Here is a 15,180-nt window from a genome sequence, read left to right on the forward strand (position 1 = left end):
TTCCTTTATTGAGATTCAATTCCTCCTGAATGGGGTGGGCTGGCAATAGCTTAGTACGCCGCTCTTCAGCCTACAGAATTTTATTTAAAAAATGAAGGTAATAAATAATAAAAGCAGGCGATAAAATCTGTGACTTAAATGGTAAAATGGCGGAAACTTAAAACATAAAACAGTGTTGGCGATGCTAATAAAATACACAGGGAGCAGACAGGTAAAATAACAGACAGACAATCAAAAAAACACGGCGACAGTCTGGTTCCTGTTCACAAGAGATGTAAAAATCACACCCAGCGACAGCATTATTTCTGTTCACAACACTTTGGAAAAGACGCACAACACTGAACACTCACTTGAACACTGCACTAAAAAGTTGGCACAAATATGACACACCACAGCCAAGGAGAGATGGGGCGAACCTGGGCAGATGATGGGAAAGAAAAGGGGGAAGGAGAAGAAAACCGAAATGGGGGGGAGGGGGGGAAAGTAGCTGATGGAGGACGAGGACTCATAAGAGGAGGGGGGGCTGTGCAGACGCGAGAGGGTGTGGGGAAAGGCAGAGGAGGGGAATGCAAACGGACTTGCGGGGGGGGGGGGAGGGGGCGGAGAGAGAAGGGATGCAGAGAGAGGGTAGGTGGGGAAAGAAACAGGATGGAAGGGGGGGGAAGAGGGAGCCTGGGGAAAGGACAGAGGAAAGGAGGGGGACGTGAGGATCAGAGTTGATAGAAGGGATAAATAGAGGGAGAGAGGGCATCATCCGTGATGGGGAGTAGACGGAAGCCACCTTGGGAAAGGAGATGAAGGGTGTAGAGATGGAGGGTAGGTGGGACACAACAGTGAAGGCGCGACAGAGGGCAGGGGTTGGAGAGGAGAGGAGCAACCAGGCGATGAGGGGTATCAAGGTGGCGACAGGTGTAGAGTATGCAGATATGTTCGAGGAAGAGGTGTAGATGGGGGAAAGGAATCAGCTTGTAGAGGATCCGCATGGGAGATGAGAGGTGTATATGGAAGGCGAGGCGGAGTGCATATTACTCGAGGATCTGGAGGGACTTATAGAATTTGGGAGTGTGGGCGAATATCCTGGCGGGACTGGCATAACAGAGGATTGGACGGATTAAGGATTTGTAGGTGTGGAGGATGGTAGAAGGGTTCAAACCCCATGTCCAGCCAGAGAGAAGTTTGAGGAGTCAGAGGCAGTTGTGGGCTTTGGATTGGATAGGGCGGAGATGAGCGATACACTAACTCTCAATTTTATAACATATATATACACTGCAGATTTACAAGTCAGTCAGTCTTCAGTACAATAACTAATCAGTTGATCATGAGCCCTGGCCATTATGAAAGTCTGTAAATGTTATTCACCTGGTAAACACACAAAAAGGGGTCAGTTCATGAATTTTTGAACTTAAGTACACCCGCCGCTGGCGCTCCGGAGAGGGGATGCTTGCATTTCATTGGCAGTGGCGTAATCATTGGTGGCAGCGCCTTCACGCCGCGGTGGCGGCTGTAGGAAAAGCGGCGGCGCAACTGGCGCCTCGTGTATTTGAAAGAACGGGCTACCGGATAGTGGCTGATACCACAACTTCCACAAAAATGTCACACTAAGGCCATCTATGATTGTAGGTGTCCACTGACAATTAACAGTTCCATTACTCTATAACAGATCCTGATTCTACAATTATTTTTCATATGTTCTCAGATTCTCACTCTGCAGAGGACCATTGACTGTCTTTAAAATATATGTTTTGGCTGGGGGCGAGGAGGAGGGGCTGGGTACTCCATACTGCTATTACTCGTTTCAAACATGTCCGTGGCTAGTACTAAAAAGATCATATGTTAGTTAAAGTTGAACCTTAGTATTGCCCATAATATAACTGTCTTTGATGATGTCCAGGAGCTGCTTAATCATCACCCTAGCTTTGCACTGAATGAAAAACATGGGGCGAAAATATTGGCAGTAAATTACACTCCTGGAAATGGAAAAAAGAACACATTGACACCAGTGTGTCAGACCCACCATACTTGCTCCGGACACTGCGAGAGGGCTGTACAAGCAATGATCACACGCACGGCACAGCGGACACACCAGGAACCACGGTGTTGGCCGTCGAATGGCGCTAGCTGCGCAGCATTTGTGCACCGCCGCCGTCAGTGTCAGCCAGTTTGCCGTGGCATACGGAGCTCCATCGCAGTCTTTAACACTGGTAGCATGCCGCGACAGCGTGGACGTGAACCGTATGTGCAGTTGACGGACTTTGAGCGAGGGCGTATAGTGGGCATGCGGGAGGCCGGGTGGACGTACCGCCGAATTGCTCAACACGTGGGGCGTGAGGTCTCCACAGTACATCGATGTTGTCGCCAGTGGTCGGCGGAAGGTGCACGTGCCCGTCGACCTGGGACCGGACCGCAGCGACGCACGAATGCACGCCAAGACCGTAGGATCCTACGCAGTGCCGTAGGGGACCGCACCGCCACTTCCCAGCAAATTAGGGACACTGTTGCTCCTGGGGTATCGGCGAGGACCATTCGCAACCGTCTCCATGAAGCTGGGCTACGGTCCCGCACACCGTTAGGCCATCTTCCGCTCATGCCCCAACATCGTGCAGCCCGCCTCCAGTGGTGTCGCGACAGGCGTGAATGGAGGGACGAATGGAGACGTGTCGTCTTCAGCGATGAGAGTCGCTTCTGCCTTGGTGCCAATGATGGTCGTATGCGTGTTTGGCGCCGTGCAGGTGAGCGCCCAATCAGGACTGCATACGACCGAGGCACACAGGGCCAACACCCGGCATCATGGTGTGGGGAGCGATCTCCTACACTGGCCGTACACCACTGGTGATCGTCGAGGGGACACTGAATAGTGCATGGTACATCCAAACCGTCATCGAACCCATCGTTCTACCATTCCTAGACCGGCAAGGGAACTTGCTGTTCCAACAGGACAATGCACGTCCGCATGTATCCCGTGCCACCCAACGTGCTCTAGAAGGTGTAAGTCAACTACCCTGGCCAGCAAGATCTCCGGATCTGTCCCCCATTGAGCATGTTTGGGACTGGATGAAGCGTCGTCTCACTCGGTCTGCACGTCCAGCACGAACGCTGGTCCAACTGAGGCGCCAGGTGGAAATGGCATGGCAAGCCGTTCCACAGGACTACATCCAGCATCTCTACGATCGTCTCCATGGGAGAATAGCAGCCTGCATTGCTGCGAAAGGTGGATATACACTGTACTAGTGCCGACATTGTGCATGCTCTGTTGCCTGTGTCTAAGTGCCTGTGGTTCTGTCAGTGTGATCATGTGATGTATCTGACCCCAGGAATGTGTCAATAAAGTTTCCCCTTCCTGGGACAATGAATTCACGGTGTTCTTATTTCAATTTCCAGGAGTGTAGTTCTCGCCTCACATTTCAGTCACACGTCTCTGACCTATTCACTCTTCACCCAATGCCGGCACACGGGACAATAAGAAAAGGAAATGTTTTCATACTACTAATTACTAGTTCTGCAGTCCTCGTTCTTGACATAGCTACTTTTAGTTGAGATGCCCTATTCTGGAGGCAAAGCCCTCAGGGTTGGGCGACCAACTGGTGAGTAACATGTTCAGCAGCTGCATTCTGGAAGGAAACCGTCCATGAGAAGCGACTGTAGGCAATCGGAACGGTACAGGAGGAAGTCAGCGACATGCATCCCTCAGGTTACATCTGCTTGTCGTCTGTCTCGCCCCCAGTCGGCTGGCTGCAGGGGAGGGAATTGGCTGTATGTGGAGTTGCCTCATGACCAATGAGCTACCTCTTCCCCTAACGTTGGTCTCATCCCGGCTGTGCTACCCTGGCCAACAAGTGACCACAAGTGCATATGCCTTCGTGGTGGCAGAGACCCACGCTTGTTTTAATTGTCTAGCAGCTGCTGGCAACTGTTCCACAACATTTCTATCGGAAATGACCCAGTATTCTCCATCACTTTCTCCTGTCTCCAGTATTATTCAGAACCCCATAACGATTTAAAATACAATTCTGTATACATAAATACTTAAATAGGACAACACAGTTTCGGAGGGTGTATCTAGCAAAAAAATTACAGTATCTATTAACAAATATATAACTTTACATGATATTGAAATAAAACGGTTGAAGCTTCGCGAAAAACTCACACCTTGCTATCACCAAACGTGTACTCCACTAACACCACCACACGCTGAATTACTTCCTCATTTAAATTTCCCATTCGCAGTGACACATGTCGATATAGAACTGAATCTACTTACCGCTAAGTTGTCCTTATCATCAGTTAAATGCAACTTCCATAATAGTCTTCTGATTCACACAAAAGTCATGATTTGATGTTAGGAGTCACACATTTCCATTTTGTTAAAAATTTCTCCAAACTCTAGCACATTATATCCATACCATAAGTTAACAACCATGTACAAAAAACTAATAGAATAGTCCAGGCACTAAATCCATTAGAACACATATTTTACTCTTCGGCAACTCAGTTTCGTGTGACGTAGACATAGGTTATTTATATATTACTGATATGGTTTCCAGCACTTCTCTTCTTAATTTTTTCCAAAATACCTATTGTTGATCCGTTATTGACCACATGTACGGAAATATGCCTGGTTCGTCTTAATACTATGACTCTAGAATATCCCATATATTGACTATTAAAGCACATTTTTGAGGTGTCATCCCTATCCCGTATCTAGTACTTAGATTAATGTCTTACAGCTTGTACAACAGATCCTAATTAGTCCCTCTGAATAGCGCTTTCTTCTTCTATATGTAGGTGTGGTGTCAAACATCTCCTATTTCCAGTGCTTATATTAAAGCCCTACAGCTTATGCCACAAATTTCGATTAGTCCCTTTGTATGAATAGACATATCCAGTAAGTAGTGAAACAAAGAGAGTTACAAGTGATTTTCCTTGTTCAGGTTGCATACATTCAGGGGCAAATTAGGCACCTCTTGTAAGCCAATTTTTCTGCTGATTGATTTGTGTCCTTCTGGGGATTGATTTATGAACCCCTTGGGAAAATCACTCCTTCTGGGAAACCCCATCCCTCCCTCTCCTCCCTCAACCCTCTGGTAAATGCCCAACCCTTTCCCCCAAATCCCCTCACCAATTAACACACACTTCTGATACCAAATTAATCGACTAATTAATTAAATTGAGCATTTAATTAACCCTTCACTCTCTGGGAAATCCCCCAGCCATCCCCTCCCCTGTCCCCCTTCCCCTTCTCCTGCCCATCTAGAAATTGGTGGGGAAAAGACTCAGCCTGTGCTGAGCTGCAGGAGAGGAAGGAACTCATGACGCGAAATTCAAATCAGTGTCAATAACATATTTTTCAATTCAGTTTCCATATTCTTTATTTATTCAACTCGCAGGAGACAGGGCTACCAAACTTGGGTGGAGCTCACTTCTGCACCCCCTGCCCCCCCCCCTCCCACCCACTTCCCATGATGGAATAAGTTTAAGTACCGAGGAATGCAATGAAGTGCGATATATTAGCCGTCCTTTTCGGCAGCTAGCTCGAATCTCCGTCGTCTGGGCGCCTACATGGAAGTTGAAAACCGTCCAATGTCCTAATTACAAAAAATGGCTCTGAGCACTATGGGACTTAACATCTATGGTCATCAGTCCCCTAGAACTTAGAACTACTTAAACCTAACTAACCTAAGGACATCACACAACACCCAGCCATCACGAGGCAGAGAAAATCCCTGACCCCGCCGGGAATCGAACCCGGGAACCCGGGCGTGGGAAGCGAGAACGCTACCGCACGACCACGAGATGCGGGCTCCTAATTACAGATCATGATACTAAATACCCTGAACTGCAGACCAGAAGTCGGGGTCCTTTTAAATTCGATACCGGAGAAATCACCTCCGCTCTCTCTTGAGTGGCTACTTCCAGTTGTAACACCTGCACCACAAACCCACAGACCAAAGTGACGTGCCTAACCTCCTGAGGGACCTCCATTTGTCCTCATGGCTAAAAAAAATGTATCAGGTGGCGGCATTCGGAAAATTCTAGACTCGTTTTCCATCTCTGTCTGTCTCAAGTGGTTACTTCCTGTTTCTGTGAACAAATGCGTGAACCAATGTGTCCAAACACACAGATGGAGGCTTTCATCCCTCCTAAAAATAATTTCTTGCTATTTGCTATAATGATGGGGACAAAGAGAGAACTGACCCGACTGCGATATCGAAAATGGCGGGAAATAGCCCATTTGCACTATCCTGTCAAATTAATTGTTGAGCAGTTTACAGGAGTCAAAAATCAAATGGCTCTGTGCACTATGGGACTTAACATCTGAGATCATCAGTCACCTAGAACTTAGAACTACTTAAACCTAACTAACCTAAGGACATCACACACATCCATGCCCGAGGCACGATTCGAACCTGCGACCGTAGCGGTCGCGCGGTTCCAGACTGAAGCGCCTAGAACCTAAGACCATGCCGGCCGGTTACAGGAGTCATAGCGCTCTTAAAACACTCATCGCCATCTTAGTATTGTCCTTCTTTGTAATAAAACTTATTTTCAACATTTGATAATCACACTCAAACATTTTACAAATAAAGTAATTAAATTTCCTCCACAAATAAAGTGTGCTAAAATATCCGAAGACCTGAATGCTCCGACATTTGAGAACACAAGTACCCTCATCCACCACAGCGATTTCACTAAACGTATTTGGCAAAAAACTTCCAATCACACTCATTCGCGATCAAAAACCACGCGATGTCCGCCGACTGCCGGGCAGCCGCGGACGCACTGCTTGGGAGAGGCTCACACATGCATGGGCCACGCCAGCAGTTGCGCGCACATTTCTAGCCATACCAGATGCTCAGAGGCTCGACAGACTGTCACTATGACCGCCAAGTAATCAACCCATCAATTTACATGGGGGGAATAATTTTCCAGACCGACACTTGCCATACTGAATCTTCTCACGCAACACACTCCTCCACTTTTGGGAACATACTGGTTACTTCGCTATTCAGCCACCTAGAGGGCGCCGACACTGAAACTTGTCTCTGTGGCCGTGGGTAAGAGCCGACAGGTTGGAGCATTTTTTGGAACTAACCGGTTGTCACAGGCAAATCAGAAGCTTCTGGTCGGCAAAGCCCCCGCGACCGCCCCTGCAGCTGAATGCGGCACACTGCAAGACAAGCAAGTATGGCTTGGACGTATAGTTCTAACTGAAATTCCACCCAGACATAGACTGTTCCCATTTTAAAATGTTTTGGTTGGCAGGAGAGCCAACACCGTGTTACTAGAAGGAGGCCGAAAGGCACGCGTTTTAGCTCACGCAGGCTGGCGTGAGGTCTGGAACAGGACAAGGAAATTAGAATTTAGAAAAAAGGACGTAGCGTTGTAATACTTAACTTTAATCCATTAATGGTGAACGTCGGTTTGGACGGTACATGATTCAATATCAATAGTAACTGATAATGGCGCCTTGCTAGGTCGTAGCAAATGACGTACCTGAAGTCTATGCTAAACTATCGTCTCGGCAAATGAGAGCGTATTTTGTCAGTGAACCATCGCTAGCAAAGTCGGTTGTACAACTGGGGCGAGTGCTAGGAAGTCTCTCTAGACCTGCCGTGTGGCGGCGCTCGGTCTTCAATCACTGATAGTGGCGACACGCGGGTCCGACATATAATAACGGACCACGGCCGGTTTAAAGGCTACCACCTAGCAAGTGTGGTGTCTGGCGGTGACATCACATAAAAAATCCTCTTTACCTACTCCGAGACAGGCATGTTGTCCATACACCTCGAATTTCCCACGCAAAATGTTGGTTCTTCTCTTTTATGTGAGTATTTTTCGAAGACACATTACTAAAGTATCGTTGCTTCTTGTGAAAATTCTGTACAACAGTGTGGCATGGCATATTCGCTCATCAGGTAAAAAAAATCTGTTCTTATCAGCTTAATATCTGTTTCGTGCTGCATCCCAGGACTAGAAATTAAACTCATTTTTGCCTCATGACGGAGTGTTAAGAGCATGGTGTACCTCTGTCACAGCATGCCTCCTCACTTTCAAACTCTCTTAAAGTAGCCAGATGCCTCGTCACCTATGAAGCCCCTTAAGGTAGCATCACAGAGGAGTTCTAAGCATCAGGCTAATACTAAATATCACTTCATAAATTCGGTAATATAGCTGATTTTATAACGATGGTCATCTCTCCCCGTGTACGTGGGAGATTGAAATTTCTTTAAAAGATCTCGCCGCAACGAAAAAACGCCTGTTTAATGCTTTAAGTCACGAATCATATCAGTGGTACTCTCGCCTTTGCTACCACCTGCCCAGCGGCACGTCGTTGTTATCAAATTGATTGAGTGATTAATTAGATTGATCGTGGGAGTCCCTTTGCATGTTGAGTAATTTTTTTCTTGCAGTCGGGTTACACCCGCCAGGTAGCTCAAATGGGAATCCCTGGAGGTGAGCCGATGTTCTTTTCGAGGAGCACTATTGAGAACCGACGATTAAGGCTTCCTGCAGAAGGTCTCTACTGCCACCAGTATACATTTCGCATAAGGACCACAAAGATAAGGGAGGAGTAACTAGCGTTCATATCAAGGCATGTAGGTATTCTTTTTTCACTCGCATTGTTTGCGAGCGAAATTGGAATGGAAATATTAGCGGTGGTACAGGGTACCCTCCGCCACATACTGTAGGATGGCTTACGAAGTAAGCATATAGATGTAAATGTTAATTTTGTCTACCTATTATGATATCATTTCATACATTTATAGGTACACAAAACTCACGGAAGAATGTCGTTTCTTATTTATCAAGAAAACAAAAGACGGAACTTGTGCTGCTATTGTCTCTCAGTAAAAATCCTCGTATTGGGCCCTAATTTTTCATTTCAGTCATTTCGCGAGATGTATGCGGGAGGTTGTAACATGTTTGCCCACAACAATTAGAAGAAGCGGCGTAGAGCTCACCTTTTCCACAATGTCCTAATCACCATTATCGTATTCTTATGATTACTACGCTAGAAATACGAGATGTAATGGGGTCAGCGTCTTCGAAGACAGCACAATGTCTCTCTTTCTCTTTCCATGTCGTTTTCATAACTTCAAACGGAGTAAATCTACGAACTATAAGATCTTCGCTAACGGCAGTCAGTAGAGACTTCGATAAGATTTTACCATGCCTCTCTCTTCCAATACATCGAAAAAAGAAAAAACAGTCTGTGTGTTGACATCAAGCATATGTGGTGATCCCATTAAGTATACACGTATTGGTCCAATTAAGTCTGGAATTTTCCGATCAAACGAATGACGCCACTTAATGCTCTGTTCAGGGGTCATCACAGGAATTGGTGGTCCCTCAGGCAGATTGACACATCACCTTTGTCTATGGGTTTCAGGCACAGCTGTTACAAAAGGAAGTAGCTGCTTGAGAGAGAGCAGAGGTGGTTTCCCACCAGTATAGATTATCAAAGAAGGCCAGTTTCCTGTCTGTGATTGGTAGAAGTTAGTATCATGATCTGTAATTAGGTCAATGGGTGGTTTTCGACTTCCACATTGGTGCCTGGACGACGCACATACGCGCCAATGACCCAAAATGGCGGCTAACATATCGCGCTTCATTCCATTCCTCAGTGCTTACAGTTATTATATCATGGGAAGTGGGGAGTGTGGTGTGCATACATGTGCTCTACCCAAGTGGTAGTGTCCTGCCCCTTTCAAACTGATTAAATAAAGAATATGTAAATGAAATTGAACAATATATTATTGAAATTATTGGAATTTAATGTTGTGAGAGCCTTTCTCTCCAGCAGGTCAGCACAGAATGGGTCTTTTTCCTGCCTATTTCCTGATTGGGATGGAGGGGATAGTCAGGGAAGGTAAGGGAGGGTTGGGGATTTCCCAGAGGGAGTGGGCGTACTTAATTGAACAATTTAATTAATTAGTCAAATAATTCGATATCAAAAGTGTGCTTGTACAGATGAGGGGGAGGAGGGACTGTTGGGGACTTCCCAGGCGGGTGGGGAAGGTGGGGAAAGTCTGAGTGTTTCTCAGAATGGCTGATTATGCCTAGGGGGTCATAAATCAACCTCCAGGGAGGTCACAAAGCAGTTAGCAGAACAATAGGTTTAGGGAGGTGGCTAAGTTTCCATTGAATGTATGCTTGCCTCTGAATGTATGCAATCTGCACCAACTTTTTGGCTGTGCCGCGTGGGGTAGCTGCATGGTCTAAGGGCGCCTTGTTATGTTCCGCATGGCTTCCCCCCCCCCCCCCCCCCCCTCCCCTTTGGAGGTTCGTGTCCTCCCTCGGGCTTGGATGTGTGTGTTGTCCATAGCGTAAATTAGTTTATGTTAGATTAAGTAGTGTGTAAGCTTAGGGACCGATGACCTCAGCAGTTTGGTCCCATAATACCTTACCACAAATTTCCACATTTCCAAAAACTCTCTTTGCTCCCCTACTGTAGTATTCCCATTTCGTACCCATTTTCATTTTTTTCATATTGTTTCTGTATTCTACATTTTTTCTGTTATTTTCCATTTTTTCACTTCTCCCATATTTTCCATGTTCTCCATATTGTTACATATTCTATGTGTAAATATATAAGAATATTTGTATTATTAGCAGGTTTCCTTAATATACTACAGTGATTCCGATTTTCCCACCCAGCCACAGAGCAATTACAGAAGTGTCAGCCCAAATGTCAACACAGAAAAAAATATCCCAGAGCACACTATGCTAACTGCTAAGGTCAACCATTGTACTGTGTACACTAAAACACACGTGGATAGTAGTGGATGTGGAGTGCTGGTGTTAGATATCTTATATACAGCTTTAGGCATACAGCTTCTTACAAAATTTATATCGATGACTATTTGGCAATGACATTTATGCTTTCTCGTGTTTCAATAATGCAGAATTCAGTGCAACTAATGGCTGTAAAATACTCATGTAAACTCTAAAGATACAGAACAAATGTAACTGATGGAAATAATGTTTGGAATACTGATCAAATGCATCTATCAAAGGTTTGCCGGTACACTAAAGATCCGATACCTATGTAACAGATGGAAATACTGTTTGAGGAACTGAATTCTGTTGTAAACCCACTTACGAAAACGACAATACTTTGGGTGTACATTGGTTTCTTGCAGGGCTACCAATGGCGCTATACCTTGAGGATTATTCATGGTGGGTCCTCCAGTGTTATATCATGGGTTGTGTCTGAAGGTAGATTCACCTATTTTGGATCCAGGGGAGTGTCTAGAGATGGATCTAGCAGTGATACCTTTTGGGTAGCATCTGGAAGTGGATGACCAGTGTTTGGTCTAGGGGGAGGGGTTTTGGGGTGCCCATGAGGAACCAACACATACACCCACCAAAATAATGCAATTGGGCAATGTGTGTTTTATAACAGAATGAAGTCAGTCACTTCCATCTATTACATACACCCTGTATCTTTAGAGTGTATCTGAAGCATTTGCTGTTGTTGGATTGTATCATGTGTTATGAACGTATAAGAAAGTATGAATGGATGTTATCGCTGTTAGCTCGATATGGAGGTACACTTTGTAGAAATCAGTAACCATCAAACTGTATTATGGTATCTAAAGTTAGCACTCCACATCCACCAATAGCCATGTCGATTTTGGTGTATATAATGGTTGGCTTTGGCCGCTAGCATAATGTGTTGATGGGAACTTTTTTCTAGGATAAACTTTGGGAATAGAAAAGGAACAAGTAGTTTTTCAGACACTTTTGTTGATTCTGTCTTGCTTGGTAGAGGAATTCGTATCACTGTTGAATATTAAAGCAACCCGTGAGGATAAGCAGTAAGAGCACTAATATACTTGTAAATTACACACAGAATATGGAAAAAATGGGGAGAATGTGGAAAATATGGAAAATTATGGAAAATGTGGAAATATATGGAAAATTTAGAAAAATATGGAAAATATGGTAACAATACGGAAAAAATCCGGTTACAAAAAGGGTTTACTGGATATCTGCACATTTAAACAGAGGGAATAGCCGAAATTTGTGGCATAAACAGTAGGACTTTAATGTAAGCACTAGATATAGGAGATTTAAAAAGACAAAAGCCTGATGTATGAGGAGTTATGAGAATTGGTGGTAGAAAGAGTAGGAATTTGATGTAAGAGCTAGATATAGGGTAGGGATGACACATCATATAAGAGATTTAATAGTGGAAAAACGGGACGTTCTAGAGACCGAGCGTCAAGAAGAAACTGCCATATTCCTCTACACGTGGACAATACTACGTCAGCAATAGGCATACCAGAAAAATATTTATCAAGTAAGAGCTGGAAATCATTTCGATGGTGTATAAAATACCTATGACTATACCATACCGTATAAAGCGGAGTTGGTCAACATTAAAATACGTGTTCTAATGGATCAAGTGCCTGGAATATTCCATCAGCTTCGTGTAGACGGCTGTCGCCTTATCGTCTTGGATATAAAGTACGAGTTTGCAGGGATTTTGAAGAAAATATAAATACATGACACCTAACACTAAACCACTACTTCTATGCGCAAGAAGGAGCGGAAACATTACTCGCAGCCTATGTGTGGTTTTTGAAATATACGGGATGAATCACCTAAAAATAGCACAGCAAGTACTGCAGAAATGTGAAATGCTACTGAAGTAGCATGGATTAGCTTGTATTGTTAGCCAGAAAAGAAACTGTCGTAATAGTTATAAGGTGTATTTTTTGTGCAAACATATTTTTTTAATGGAACAATGTCTGTTGACACTAACAAATTAAAAACAGAATAAATTAGAAAGTCAGTGGTATTTGTTCCAGGACTCTAGCGCGAGTCGTTTTCGAAATACCGTATTTAGAAACATTTCCACACCAACACTTGTACAACCCCTGTGGTTGCACAACTTAAGGAACAACACAAGTACATACACTAGCTATGTGGATTCTGCCCAGCAACGAGACAATTAACCATGACAGGTTGTGTTCAAAACGATCACCAGCTGCCGCAATACACGCTTCCAATATAGTCTGGAACGACTCCTGCACACGTGCTAGCATTTAAGTGGAGATGTCCGAGCAGGCTGCAGTAATAAATCGCTGCATATCATCGGGTGTAGTTGGTATATCTTTGTAGACACCATCTTTCGGCTTTCCCCACAGAAAAGGTCTACAGGCTTCAAATCCGGGGAATGGGCCGACCAAGGAACAGGTCCTCTGCGTCCGCTCCAACGATCTGGAAACAATCATGAAGACATGTTGCAGTACTTCGTGCACTAGGGACTGGACAGCCATCATATTGGTACCACACGTTTCTCCTAGTCTACAGAGGAACGTCTTCTACCATCCGTGGATGATGGTCTGTTAGGAGGCTGCGATACTTGTGCGCTTTCAGTGTTCCATCTATGAAAGATGGGCCTATGAGCTAATGGTTCACTAAAACCACACGTTTACACTCCATGGACGCTGACGTTCCCCCTGACGAAAGCAACGAGAACTGTCGGCAGACCAATTGTGCATGTTTTGGGCGGTTTACCTGGCCATGATTGATAAATGTGGCTTCATGACTAACAAGCTACATGTTACATCTGGAGTACCCTGTCTTAATGTCCATATCCAGAAGTTAACACGATTCTCATAACCGTTTACATGGAGCTCTTGATACAGAGAGATGTGACAGGGATGGAATCTATGTCAATGGTCAATGCATAGGACACCTGCCTGAGTCATGCCTCTTCCTTGTACGATTACGCGGAAGCTAAAGTGCGCATCAACTGCAAAAGCAGCAAGAACATAAATTTCCCCCTGTTCTGTCATCACTTGTTTCCTTCCGTCACATTCTCTAGGTGTTACACTACCACTTTCACGTAAATGGTTGAAGAGGTTGAAAAGTAACTGCGGGGATGATTGACGTCTATTGGGATATCTTAACGCATACATCGTACAAGAACAAACTGCATTCTTCCTACACTCTTCACAAACCACGAGCATGTCGACTTTTTCTGCTTTAGTAAATCCCATCTTCCGCTCATGTCCTACTGCTTAGACACTAAAGGACTAGCAATTCGCAATGCACACAAGTAACACACAAGTACACTCTAATCAAACATAACAACATCGTACCTAGTAACTGCGGAGGTTGAATGGCGCAGACAAGAGTCGGTGAGGAAACTGTTCACAATACGGTATCTCGTAAACGATTCGCACTAGACTCCTCCAAAAAACGTCACTGACATTCTAATTTACGCTACTTTTAGTTTGTTCATATGTATTGGTATTGCTACATTTAAAAACAGTTTATGATTGCACAAAACGTACCCTTTATAAGTATTATTACGATCAGTTAGTTGCCTAAAAAGACGAGCACCTGAGTATCAGTCTGTTCTGTGAAAACTGCACGTCAATAGCACTTTCCATTTTCGCAATATTTACGGTGTAAGTTTTAGGTGATTCACCATGAACAAGGGTTGGATTTGGTAGCTAGCTTTGTGTGCTGGTATTAGTTTCTTCTGGGTAAACCTTTGGAAAAAGAGGAAGAAGTGATCTTGCAGACACTTTGCAGGATCTCTGGGCTGGTGTGGGAATCCGAATCACTGTTGAATGCTAAAGTAAGAGCTAAGGAGTGACCAAAGGGAGATCAGATATTTTTGTTCATTGACACATGTAATATGGAAAATTATTTGAAATATTGAAAATATTCAAAAGCATGGAAAATGTACAAAAAATTTGTCATATGTGAGAAATACGGGAAATATGGAAAATATGGTTGATTAGCAAATAACAAAAACTTGAACTTGATAATAACATTGCAGTCGCTTTTCTCGTACCTCATTACCCTTCTGTGGAGAGATAAAACACATCTACAATAGCTACAGACATAAATTGAAGTTATGGAGAATCTGGTGAGGCATTAGATTATAAAGCAAAGAAAGGCTACCTCTACTACAACTAACGGTAATAGATTCAAATGAAATCATATAAGGATTTGCATTCCGTCCTCGCCCAACCCTCCCATTTCTGCTAATTTGTAATAAGTGCACATATTTTGTCTTCATTCAACTCCATGGCTTAGATTAGCAGTTACTGCTTAGGGCATAGACCATAAAGTTTGTGTTTTCGATATTCTGCATATTTTACATTGCCTTAGAAATACACATCCGCAGGTTCTACAGTCAATTCCCCATACACG

At 44.3% G+C, this 15,180-nt stretch overlaps 1 pseudogene; it reads left to right on the forward strand.

Moving 5' to 3' along the window:
* The first annotated feature begins 7,888 nt into the window (after positions 1–7,888).
* On the forward strand, positions 7,889–8,058 carry LOC126250439 (U2 spliceosomal RNA; annotated as a pseudogene).
* The last annotated feature ends 7,122 nt before the right edge of the window (positions 8,059–15,180 follow it).

Source organism: Schistocerca nitens, chromosome 3 (genome assembly GCF_023898315.1).
Source record: "Schistocerca nitens isolate TAMUIC-IGC-003100 chromosome 3, iqSchNite1.1, whole genome shotgun sequence".
Taxonomy (NCBI): Eukaryota; Metazoa; Arthropoda; class Insecta; order Orthoptera; family Acrididae; genus Schistocerca; species Schistocerca nitens.